Below are 13,196 nucleotides of genomic sequence, written 5' to 3' on the forward strand. Positions count from 1 at the left end.
CCGGTGTGTGAATTCCAGACAGGGAGCACATTTTGTTTCCATTCATGCTAAAAATTCGGGAACGTTGCTCGGAGAATTGTGCCGTCTTGCAAAAATGTTTGATCCCGTTTCGGGCTTTCAAAACTGACAGGCAATTTGTGGCCCTGAAGGGTGTGTAATCTGGTATCCCCTGCCCGAGTGGGAAGGTAGAGACAACCCGAGGTGGTGGTGATCCTGTGTTGGACCTCAGCCGGGAGTACAGGCCAAGACCTCTCTGGCTACCGCTCCAGAGTGGGCAAACCCGGCTAAGGTTAGTCTGTCTGTCTGTCGCCCTTTCTCTCCGAGGTACGGGAATGCTGTCATCCCTTTTTTAGTTTCTTCTGGTTCCGGCTCCTCGTAGCTGCCTGTGAGTGGATGCTTTTTCCCAGGCGCTGTTGGACCAAGTTTGGCCACACACAGCCTTCCAGATACTGGATGTTTCTAGAAAAACTCTGTCTTATTCTTCTGCTTGTGTTGTATTTTTTTTCTTGAAACGTCTGCAGGCTTCGGGTTAATAATAGAATCAGTGGAAGAAATACTGGAGTCTGGGCTGTTCTTTTAGTTCTTAATTGATTGTTAGAAATATTGCCCTTCGGAAAAAATTCTAGGGGTCAAACCCCATTTGATGACTTGGGAGACATGGATTTGTATGAGAACAATTAAGGGTCTTTAGAATATTTGTTTTAGGGGCACCTGGGTGGCTCAGGCGGTCAAGCGTCCGACTTCTGCTCAGGTCATGATCTCGTGGTTCGTGAGTTCAAGCCCTGACAACTTGGAGCCTGGAGCCTGCTTCGGATTCTGTGTCTCCCTCTCTCTGCCCTTCCATTGCTCGTACTCTGTCTCTCTTTCTCTAAAAAATAAACATTAAAAAACATTTAGAATATTTAACTGATAGTTTTTAGTAGTATTTGAACCTTTAAAATTTTAATATATGAATTAGCATAAATAACGAATGAATTATTAATTAAATATATGTGTATTTTCCTCTGTTTGCTTTAACTAAAACTTGTAGAAAATGCTATACAATCGCTGAAATAGAACCTTCCTTTGTGGGGAGGTCTTTTTCCCCGAGGATGGGAGATTTTGGTGAAAATATCTACAGATTTCTGCTAAAAAGGAAACATACTTTCCCATCGGCACATGGAGATTTACAGTTTAATCTTGTGACATGAGTGTCAAGTTCTCCTGTGTGTCTCCTGTTCCTGTGTCCGGGTGTGGGGAGATCGGGGTTCTAGGTGAAGAGGACAATTGTGTGGGCACTTGGCTCTTGCACCTCCAAGATTTAAACTCAAATTCTAAATAGAATGTCTTGCAAAGGTGGACTGACACCAGCCCTCCCTGGTCAGCGGGATCACTCGATTCTGAGTGGGTGCCTCCCCGGGCTGTTTGCTGGTGTCAGAAACCACAAATCTTTCCTGAGTCCTGAGCTGTGAAAGCGTGTAGTTTAAACCTACTTGCTTCCTGCGGGCAAAGTAAAAGTTTGAAATGTAAAATTAAAGTAAAGGGTATTGTTCTAAGAAAACTTGCAAAGTTTTCCAAGTATTTGACAAGTTGGTTTCTTGTCTTTGAGCAGAAATGAATCCATACGGCAGTTTATTAATGACTAATTAGGTGATGGCACCACTAATCCCCCCTTCCTGTTTTTAATCTCAGTAAATAAGGAAATATGTCTTTTAAAAGAAAACACTCAACTGTGGTTTCGTAAATTAAAAAATGATGGTCCGTTTTTTTTTGAGGGGAATGTCCAGACCCATCCTGCCTTAGAATTGTCTAGATTATTACTCCAGATCGTTGCTTTCCACAGGCAACCTTGATCTGCATGAATATTTAAGTTTTTCCTCTGGCTTTTTTGTCTAAAATGTTTGAAAGGTCAAAGGTCTGTGATTTTGAGGATTCCCCTTTTGGTGTGTACTTTCCTTCCGTGATGATGGGATTGCGTGTGCTCTGTCAGGTTGGCCAAGTGAGTTTGTCACGCAAGGTGGCTTTTTAAAGGACACCCACGGTCACCAAATTGTCATTACCAAACCCTCTCTGTTCTTCGTGGGAGGATAGATGAGATGATCTTTCACATTCTTTCTAGGACTCTGGTATTTATGCTGGTCCCAGCAAAGCAATCAGATGCACAAAAAAAAAAAAAAAAAAAAAGAAAGAAAAGAGAAAAGAAAAGAAAAGGTTACTACTATTTTCATCCTTGTCCTGGCATAATTGAAGCAAAGTGAAAGAATGTTTTGCTCTCTGCTTTATTTTCTTTCGGTTCTTTCTCCAATGGATTTCCCTGTTAATTTATCAATGCGATATATAGGAGCCTCAAATTTGCAGTCAAGTTATGTTTTCAGAATATGTGTGCTAAATTGGCTGTTGTAAAAACATGGCTATTTATGTCATTTGGGTTTCTGTACCAGCTCACATATGTTCTCATGCTCCATAATGCAGTTAAATACCATCTTGTGGTGCTGTTTCTGCCAGACCCTGGCCTGGTTGGCTCATGAACGCACTGGGAACGCACAGAACATCTCTCTCTGCTTCTCCAGGGTTTGACTTGGAATTCAACAGCTCTGTTTCAGACGTTGCCCCAAACAGTCCTGTTGGACGCCTAGTAATTCTATAGTACATATATATCCTTAACAGGGAGTCAGTGAATTTGTGTTGGTAGGTTAATACTTTCCTCATATTTAAGAAAAATTTTTTTTTTGAAACTGTTCTTTTTCTTTTTTGTAGTAACTGTTGAATTGTATACACACATAAAAGGAAATGTTTTGCGGGCACCTGGGTGGCTCAGTTGGTTAAGCGTCTGACTTCAGCTCAGGTCATGATCTCATGGTTCGTGGGTTCCAGCCCCGTGTTGGGCTCTCTGCTGGCAGCTCGGAGCCTGGAGCCTGCTTGGGATTCTGTGTCTCCCTCTCTCTCTGCCCCTCCCTTGCTCCTTCTCTGTCTCTCTCTGTCTCTGAAAAATAAATAAATGTTAAAAAAATTAAAAAAAAAGGAAACGTTTTGTAGAAAATTTGAAGTGTACAAAAGTAAATGGAAAATGTAATGAACTCTCAATTAGTCTGCTTCATAGGTTTTTATTCTGGCCAGTCTTATTTTGTCTAATCCTACCCACTCCTCCATATTATTTCGAGGCAAATCCCAGATATTCTGTCAGCTCTCTCATTTTAGTATGTGTTTTTAAAAGATAAGAGCTCTGTTTAAAATCATAACCAGAATACCACTGACACACCTGAAATAAATCAGTTCTTTTGTATAGTCTCATAGCCAGTGTTCCATTTTCTAATTAGATAAATATAAAGACTGGCTATATTATCTGTGCATAGTATATAAGCGTGTTGGTTCCTTTATAAAACAAATGTAAGAAGAAAACAACTAGATATAAGCCAGTATAACTTCTGGGCAAGTAATTTGGAAAGTAGATTTCCGTGTCTCTCGAAATGCTGTATTTTAGCTCTTGCTACTAGGGTGTTCTGAAAATAGCAGCAAATACTCATTTGTAATAGCATGCAAGACAGCCATGCGTTGAAACACGGGAATTTTGTCTGACGCTCGTCCGTTCAGAGTGAGGTACGAGTCTCTCTCCCTCTCTTTTCTGCATGAGGAGTCCTGGCTTCTTCAGCGGGGACGGTATTGATTTTTGCTCCGTATGCTTTCGGTTCGGGTTGATGTTTAGCCTTTGACCCAGCCACTTTCTTACAATAAACAGTTTGTTGATGAGAGCAGCTGCCCACCAGATTGTTTCCAGATTGTTCTCTCCTGGCTGAGGACAGAGTGCACCTTACGAAGGAGTCGGCTCTGAGCTTGTGGCTTTCCCTTCTTACAGCTCTCCGCCTTTGAAGCCAACTGTCAACCTCTGAACATTCTAGTTGTATCCAGTAAAACGGTGAATCCGCGACACTGGAAATCAGGCCTCCCTTACATAAAATTTTGACTATTTTATTTCATTCTCTGAAGGAATGATAGCATTTTCTAGAATTTATTTGCCCTATGGACCAGTTCCTTATATTACAGTAAGAATTCCCAGCATTTGGTATGTGGAAATTAGTGGTAGCGGGTGAATCTGCGTAGAGAAGTGGACAGAACACGCTTGATTTTGGGTAGGAATCTCTGCTCCTTGAATATTTAACTGTTTTCCATACAATTAAGAAACGAGGTAACCTTCAAAACAAAGGTAAATATTACCTGCCTTGTGTTATGATCTTACCCCTTTAAAATAAATTCTCCTTTTTTTCTAAATTCTGTCTTTTTTTCAAAAGACAGTACTACATTTTTTTTTTTTTTTTTAATGCAAGCGACAGGTAACCTAATGACTTGTCAGTTTATGTGACTCAGAGGTGCACCTTGGTTTGCATTTTTGCTGCTTTCCCTAATCACCCCGCAGCTGTTACCTGGAGTGGACTGTCTGCTCGCAGCGACCTTCATTAAGACAAGGTTGGAACTTTCAAGCCTCAGAGCCAACACTTTTCGCTAAACTGGCCACCAGGGCCTGCTGTCAGAATGGCGAGACTGAGCTCACCTCCCTAGAGGCGAGTTTACTTTTTCTACAACCAGTAAATTTTGTTAAGCTACCAATCCTGGTTTCAAAACTCAGGTCTCACTACGTAGCCTCCAGTCACCAAGCATGCTTACAGCTGTATCCCTTCCAGCCAGGTATTACGTACGGCCTGGACCCAATTCAAGACCTAAGATTAAGACTTGTGTGTTTTTCATTCAGTGCCAATAAGCTGTTATTAATACACTGATTCCACATATACTGAAAAGCTTCACGAACGTACTGGGGTTTGTGTTCAGGGGGAGTACGTCCTGCGTTTGGACCGTTCAAGATCCAGGCCTCTGGAGGAACGGCCCATGGCGATGGCAATCTGGATTTTCAGGAAGGTGTTCTTGCCCCAAGTGGCCATAGCCTCCCTGCCCCAATGCGGGGGTCATGCTGATTCAACTAAAACGTGAAACGCTAGAAGATGTTCTTGGTGGTTGTTGTTTTTTTTTATTTTTTTATTTTTTATTTGAGAGAGAGAAAGAGCAAGAGAGAGAGAGTACACCAATGGGGGAGAAGGACAGAGAGAGAGAGAGATTGATTCTCAAGCAGACTGCGCTCAGCGCAAAGCTCGACTCAGGGCTCGATCCCACAACCTTGGGATTGTGACCTGAGCCAAAATCCAGAATTGGGGACACTGAACTGACTGTACCATCCAGGCGTCCCTGATTTCTTTTGATTTTTAACTTTTTTGTTATAAAGGCTGTGCCCGTGATGATTCTAGGATTAATAGCAGAACAGAAATACATAGTGAATATTGGAGCTGGAGGGGCCTTAGAGCCTCTGGAACAAATCCCTTCATTTGTCCTAAACTTTCTATTTAAAAAAAAAAAAAAAAAAAAAAAAAGAAATCTAAGAAAGGTGAAAGAATAGTACATAAACCACATGTAGCCTTCACCTTGATTCACCCTTGTTAACGTTTTTGCTACATTTTCTTGATAAAGAGTGTTTGGGTTTTTTGGGAAGATTCCTACGTTACTGCCTTTAAGTAAAAACGTAAATAACTTGTAAGTTATTTATGAAAGCGTGAGGCTTTGACATTGTTGCTTCTAGGAGTTGGCAAGAGAGTGGTGCTAGTCTGCATTTGGCCCTGGGCTGGTTTTCTTTATTTGAAGTAAAACCATAGCCTCCTGGTCTGTAGTGGTTCTGGGTGGCTGGTCATCGCCCTACGGGCACATCCCCTCCTCACATCGGCCAGCATGTATGAAAGTCTTACATTATAATGTGTCTTAAAATCCTGAATTATAAAACATAAAACATCTTGGAGCCACGTGTTAGGAAGACAACTAGTTGATCTTTTATGGCTAACAAAGGGTTTCTACCCCTGATCTAGGAAAATTCCACTGATGACCACGTCATGAGTATAGGATTTACAATTTTTCTTTCAACTTTCTAACTCAAGTATTGCGACTTGGGAACTTTAGATCTTATTGCTTGCTTCCATAAGAACTTTTTTTTTCTTTTTTTGGTAAACTGTAAGTAGTGTACAAACGCTGTTGTATTATTTATGTGAATATCTGTCTGCCCCATTAAACTGTAATACAAGATCATTTGAAAGCAAGGACCATATGTTGTTAATCTTCCCAGTATTCGGCCTATAGTAGGCATTTAGTAAGAGCGTTTTGTTTGAACACTTAAGAAGCGTTTTGGCTTTTACCACTAACGTATTGTGAAACGTTTCCCCTGCTCCTGTGTCTGGGACACCCGAGGGGCCTCAGGGGACAGGCTAGCAGCAAACAGCCCACCCAGCTCGGACTGGCTGCCCGTCCAATCTAGTTCTGTCACCGTTTATTCAGGTAGAATGGGAATTTCATAAACAACCATGTTAAACAGTTTAAAAGAATTGGCTGTTGACGTGCCCAAGGAACACCAACCAGGTGGAGTTTAGGAGAAAGGCGGAAGAGTTTTATCTGTTATTAACATGCTTTCCTGTTTAGAAATTTTAGCGTGTTCTCGCTGGTTGGTCAGCCGCTCGTTGCCGCGAACGAGGAGTTACCGTCTGAAGCACAGGCTTCTCCTGTGACTGTACCGAGGACAGTGTCCTGTGCCCCTCCCCACCCCCCGCGGGTGTGGTGTGCCCCCGGGTTTTCTGAGCTTTCCAGAGTGTTCTGGTGGCAGCCAAACAGATGAACCTTTGCTAAAATAAGTGGACTGGAGTAGGAGGCACTTGGTCTTCTCTGAATGCACCCCCAGCCGGCTCGTAACATGTGTTTTTCAGTATTGGAATCCTAGAGATGATGGTACAGTTAAAAAAAATTTTTTTTTTAACGTTTTATTTATTTTTGAGACAGAGACAGAGCATGAGCAGGAGAGGGGCAGAGAGAGAGGGAGACACAGAATCCGAAGCAGGCTCCAGGCTCTAGGCTCTGAGCTGTCAGCACAAAGCCCGACGCGGGGCCTAAACTCACAAACTGCGAGATCACGACCTAAGCCGAAGTCGGTCGCTCAACCGACTGAGCCACCCAGATGCCCTGATGACGGTACAGTTTTAACTGAGCATTAAACATTTGGGACTAAACGTTGAATAAAAAAAAAAAAAATTTAATGTTTATTTTTGAGAGAGTGAGAAAAAGAGAGGGAGAATGAATGGGAGAGGGGCAGAGAGAGACAGAGACACAGAATCTGAAGCAGGTTCCAGGCTCTGAGCTGTCAGCACACAGCCCGATGTGGGGCTCCCACACACTGTGAGATCATGACCTGAGCCCAAGTCTGATGCTCAACCAACTGAGGCACCCAGGTGCCCCTAAAGGTTGAATCTTAAAGCTGAATTTTGAATGTCAAAACTGAAAGGGATGTTCTAATTTTTTTTTTTTTTTTTTTTTTTTAATGTTTATTTTTGAGAGAGAAAGAGAGAGACAGCATGAGCAGGGGAGGGGCAGAGAGAGAGGGAGACACAGAATATGAAGCAGGCTCCAAGCTCCAAGCTGTCAGCAGAGCCGACGTGGGGCTTGAACTCTTGAACCTTGAGATCATGACTTGAGTTGAAGTTGGACGCTCAGCCGGCTGAGCCACCCAGGCACCCCCAATTTTCTTGGTTTAAAAATGAAACTGGGGCTCCTCCTGGCCGGCTCAGTCAGTTAAGCATCAGACTTGGGCTCAGGTCATGATCTCGGGGTTTGTGAGTTCGAGCCTTGCATTGGGCTCTGTGCTGATGTTGCAGAGCCTGCTTGGGATTGTCTCTCTCTCCCTCTCTCTCTGTGCCCCCTCCGTGCCCCCCCCACCCCAGCTTGCATGTGTTCTCTCTCTCTCTGTTAAAAATAAACGTTAAACAAATGTTTTTAAATGAAGAAACTGAGGCCCAGAACAGGCAGGGGCCTGCCCGCTGGTGGGGAGCAGAGCTGTGGACCCGATTCTGTGCTGGGTTCTGCTGCTTCCACGTACAACGACTAGAGGGCTGGAGGCCAGGCCCAGGGCTGCTGGGCCGGTGGCTCGAGGGGGGCCCTGGAAATCAGCCTGCGCCTGGCATCTTCCACATCCGCGCACGTCAGCGGGACACGCTGTCTGGGGTGAGCGGGACAGGCCGCCCGTGGGCGCCCCCACTCACGCGGGCCCACCTGCTCCGTCAGGCCTGCTTGTGTTGGCCCGGGACAAAGGGCGTTTCGTACAGGCAGGCTTAATGAAGGCCCTGGAGACTTCTCCGGATGTGGAGCGCGGACCCGCGAGTCCTGTCGGTGGAAGTTAGCGCCTCTCGTGTGGAAGTGCCGGTGGAGCTCCGGCCGCAAAGCCTCCCTTTCTTTTAGTGCCGTCCACGGCTCCCTTCTCCTCTGCGCCTCGCGGACTAGATTTCACCTCGAAAACGAGCCCATTTGGCCCCGCCGAGGTGTGATGCCTATAAAAGCAGCCTTGTTAGAAATGCCTCATTCATTACCCCTGTTTTACTGCTCCGCCCGTGCCTTTTGTGGTCTCTCCTAGTTGGCAGGTAACAAAAAAACGCAGTAAATCTGTGGCCTTTTGGAGCCCGAGCCTGAGTGATACTTTCACGCAATAAAAGGAGTACAGCTTCACAGACGTCGGTTGGGGGCCTGCTGTGTCCCAGGCACGGGGACCTGGAGTGCCCGTGGCGAGTTCAGCTCACGAGGGCCGCCCGTCGCCGGGATTTGGATATGTGATGCCATCCTAAGGCCTCTGGAGTTGCTGGGTTGAGGTCCCTGGTGTGGTCTCGACTGGTGAAGGATCAGCACGTGTGGAAGGTCAGCTTACTGCCGGGCCCAAGTCGAACTTCAGGGCCGGTCTTTGAGAGACGGTCGGGTCAGAGAGAGCCACCCCGCGGGCTCCGAGCAGCTTTGGGTTCTCCCTCGGCAGTTGTGTGTCGGCCACTGTCCGGTGTGCCCTGTCCCCTTGTTCCCGGCCCTTCCTGGGCTCTGCTTGTTCTCGGCTACAGGGTTGCATGGGCAGGAGGGGAGCACGGTGGATGGATTTCCTCTGCCCTCTCGGCCTACGGCCCCAATGGGCAGCTCTGTCCTCCTCCTCCTGCAGGCCCGTCGCTGGCCCAGGTGTGCCCCATCACCGAGCTCTTAGCGTCTCTTAACTGCCCACGGTTCCGTAGGTGGCCCTTCCAGATACACCGTCTCTCCCTGGCTGAAAGCAGAGAGGATGAGTGATAACTCACTTAAATGGTCAAATTTTTGTGTCTTTGTGAAAGTGTCCTGGGGCCACCTGGGTGGCTCAGTCGGTTAAGCAGCCAACTCTTGGTTTTGGCTCAGGTCATGATCTCACAGTTCATGAGTCCAAGCCCCACATCCGGCTCTGCGCTGACCGTGAAGACCCTGCTTGGGATTCTCTCTTTCCCTCTCTCTCTCTGCCCCTCCCATGTGTGCTCTCCCTCCCTCCCCTCCCCACCAAAATAAATAAATAAACATTAAAAAAAAAAAGTTGGACTTAACTGGAAAGCAGCGTCATCGAGGGCCCCATGGGAGATCTTGCTGCATTGGTGCCAGACTTGATACAGGACCAAGATGAGTGTTTTCAAACCCAAATGCCTATGGGGCAGAAGAGATAGCACACCAGAGTCCAGCTGCAGAGTGTGTCCCCAGGTGATGAGGGCGGTGCTGCTTGGCCCCAGCCAATTACTACCGTGTGGGAAAGAGTTTCCATTTACTCCAAAGCCAACAGGACATTTGATGTGAAATGTCCTGGTTTGTGGGTGTTAGCAACTAGTTGGAAATGAGTGGGCCAAATAAGATACATCCCCTGTGGGGTCATTTTGGCCTGTGGGTAGGCTGACTTTTGGCAGTGGGTGACCCGGATGTATGTGGGGATGGGTAGGTTTCAGCAGTGTGCCATCAAACTATCAGCCCCTCAGGTCCGGTCCATTCATTGTGGGGTAACAGTGCTTGGGACTGGTGGCTGAGCCTCTCTGGAGAACCAGTAAGGCAGGGGTCTTGGGAACTCAAACTGGGATGCAGTGCTGTCCAGAGTGGAATCTAGACAAGTTAGGTGAGGGATGATCAGACTGCAGCAGGGTCAGGAGGGCTGGGCCAGAGGCACCTGCATGGGGGACCCCCCAGGTGAGGAGGAGAACACGTATTTCAGACCCTGCCCTACTCTGTACTGGTGCTCAAAATAGAAGTCTACCTGGCAGTTGCCAAATGAGCAATCCCTACCTTACCTGAGGTCAGGACCAAAACTGGTCCTGCTCTTCCAGGAGTGACATCTTTTGATTATAAAGATCTGCTGTGCTGTGTGCTTTCATCACCTGCGTGAAGTCCACGTGAAAGTGGCTCTGAATATTTTGTTTGGAAAATACTGCTAATAAGCATTGGGTTGCTTCATATAAATTCCATGAGAGTTAGAAGAATATCAGCTCCTGTTTCCTTGAGAGCATTTAACTGGGAATGGGACACCCATAAAAAAGAGCGTATAGTCCTTGTCTTTGTAGACTCATTTTCTGATCTGCCCGCTTCCGGTTGCCTAGCAACGGACAGTGTTATGACTGAAGCACAACTAATTCGATTATTTACAATGAGGCACATGTTCTCTGAGATAGGAAACCTTTATAGGTTAAGATCAGTTATTTGGCGTTCCTTGGGAAAAGGAGCACCAAAACACAAACAGATGACAATCGATATTTTAATACATCCATCTCTGAGTTTTCACCCGGTGGGTCTTGTTAGGTGGGTAAATGTAGCAGATAAAGACGAGCGATGGGGTGAAGTGGCTGTACTGTGACGTGACGCAGAATCCAGTATGCCTCTGATCTTCGTTGCACTTCCTGTAGTGGACGTTACAGTATGTTAACTAACCATACAGCAGCCACTCCTGTGTATTTACACTGAATATAAAAGTAAGCATTCATCTCTCCAGAAGTTGGGATACTGGTATTTTTTGGACATTAGTGAATAATATTGAGTCTCATGGACTGTAGTTATTCTTTAGTGTTGCGAGGGCTGGTTACTATTTGCGTCTTTCAGAAAGAAATCAACTTTAGGTGTGAGTTAGATTTAAGAAGATGCACTCATTTCAGTGTAAGGTTTGATACATATATATGCCTGAGTCACCATCATTACAATCATGCTATAGAGTGTTCCAGTATCCTCCAAGATTCCCTTGTTCTCTTCCTCAGTCAGCCCTCATCTACTCCGCACTCCCGTACCCAGTGTCAGCAGTCACGGATCTGCTTTCTATCACTGTAGGTTAGATTGGTCTTTTTTGAAGTTCTACCTGAATAGAATCCTACAGTACATACTCTTCTCTGTCTTTTCTTTTTTAAAAATCAGAATTATGATTTGGCAGAATATAGCATCCATTCTTGATAAAAACCCTCAACAAAGTAGGTATAGATGGGACATACCTCAACATCATAAAGGCCATATACGAAAGATTCACAGCTCATATCATCCTCAATGGGGAAAAACCGAGACCTTTTCCTCTATGACAGAACCAAGACAGGGATGTCCACTCTCATCATTGTTATTTAACATAGTACTGGAAGTCCTAGGCTCAGCAATCAGACAACAAAGAGAAAAGGCATCGAGGGGCGCCTGGGTGGCTCAGTCGGTTGAGCGTCCGACTTTGGCTCAGGTCACGAACTCACGGATCGTGAGTTCGAGCCCCGTGTCAGGCTCTGTGCTAACAGCTCAGAGCCTGGAGCCTGCTTCGGATGCTGTGTCTCCTCTCTCTGTGGCTCCCACTTGCGCTCTCTCTCTCTCTCTCTCTCAAATAAATAAAAGGCATTGAAATCGGGAAGGAAGAAGTCAGACTTCCACTGTTTACAGATGACATGGTACTCTATGTGGAAAATTCAAAAGACTCCACCAAAAAAATTGCTAGAACTAATACATGAATTCAGCAAAGTTGCAGGATATAATATCAATATATAGAAATTTGTTGCATTTCTATACAACAACAATGAAGCAGCAGAAAGAGAAATCTAGGAATTGATCCTATTCGCAATTGCACCAAAAACAATAAGATACCTAGGAATAAGCCTAGCCAAAGAAGTGAAAGATCTGTACTCTGAAAACTATAGAACACTTATAAAAGAAATTGAAGAGGACACAAAGAAATGGAAAAGCATTCTATGCTCATGGATTGGAAGAACAAACATTATTAAAATATCTATACTACTCAAAGCAACCTACACATTTAATGCAATCCCTACCAAAATACCACCAGCATTTTTTGCAGAGCTAGAACGTACAATCCTAACATTTGTATGGAACCACAAAAGACCCCGAATAGCCAAAGCAATCCTGAAAAAGCAAAGCAAAGCTGGAGGCGTCACGATTCTGGACTTCAAGCTATATTACAAAGCTGTAATCATCAAGGCAGTATGGTACTGGCACAAAAACAGACACACAGATCAATGGAACAGAATAGGAAACCCAGAAATGGACCCACAACTATGTGGTCAACTAATCTTTAACAAAGCAGGAAAGAATATCCAATGGAAAAAAGACAGTCTCTTCAACAACTGGTATTGGGAAAACTGGACAGCAACATGCAGAAGTATGAAACTGGACCACTTTCTTACACCATACACAAAAATAAACTCAAAATGGTTGAAAGACCTGTGAGACAGGAAACCATCAAAATCCTAGAGGAGAACACAGTAACCTCTTTGAGCTTGGCTGTAGCAACTTCTTACTAGACACATCTCTGGAGGCAAGGGAAACAAAAGCAAAAATGAACTATCTATCGGGACTTCATCAAGATAAGAAGCTTCTGCATGGAGAAGGAAACAATCAACAAAACTAAAAGGCAGCCTATGAAATGGAAGAAGATATTTGCAAATGACATATCTGATAAAGGGTTAGTATCCAAAATCTCTGAAGAACTTAATCAAACTCAACACCCAAAAAACAAATAATCTAGTTAAGAAATGGGCAAAGGACATGAACAGACATTTTTTCCAAAGAAGACATACAGATGGCTAACAGATGCATGAAAAAATGCTCAATGTCACTCATCATCAGGGAAATATAAATCAAAACTACAATGAGCTATCACCTCACACCTGTCAGAATGGTTAAAATTAACAACACAAGAAACAGCAGATGTTGGTGAGGATATGGAGAAAGGGGAACCATCTTACATTTTTGGTGGGAATGCAAATTGGTTCAGCCACCCAGGAAAACAGTATGGAGGTTCCTCAAACAGTTAAAAATAGAACTACCTGATGATCCAGCAATTGCACTACTAGGTATTTACC

The 13,196-nt window shown here is 44.7% G+C and overlaps 1 protein-coding gene across 5 annotated transcripts in view; it reads left to right on the forward strand.

The window, feature by feature from the left end:
• The window catches only part of HLCS (holocarboxylase synthetase), a 237,683-nt gene that overhangs the window by 53,743 nt on the left and 170,744 nt on the right, over positions 1–13,196 (forward strand). The gene's annotated exons all lie outside the window — the stretch shown is intronic.

This window comes from Panthera tigris, chromosome C2 (assembly GCF_018350195.1).
Source record: "Panthera tigris isolate Pti1 chromosome C2, P.tigris_Pti1_mat1.1, whole genome shotgun sequence".
In the NCBI taxonomy this organism is placed as follows: domain Eukaryota; kingdom Metazoa; phylum Chordata; class Mammalia; order Carnivora; family Felidae; genus Panthera; species Panthera tigris.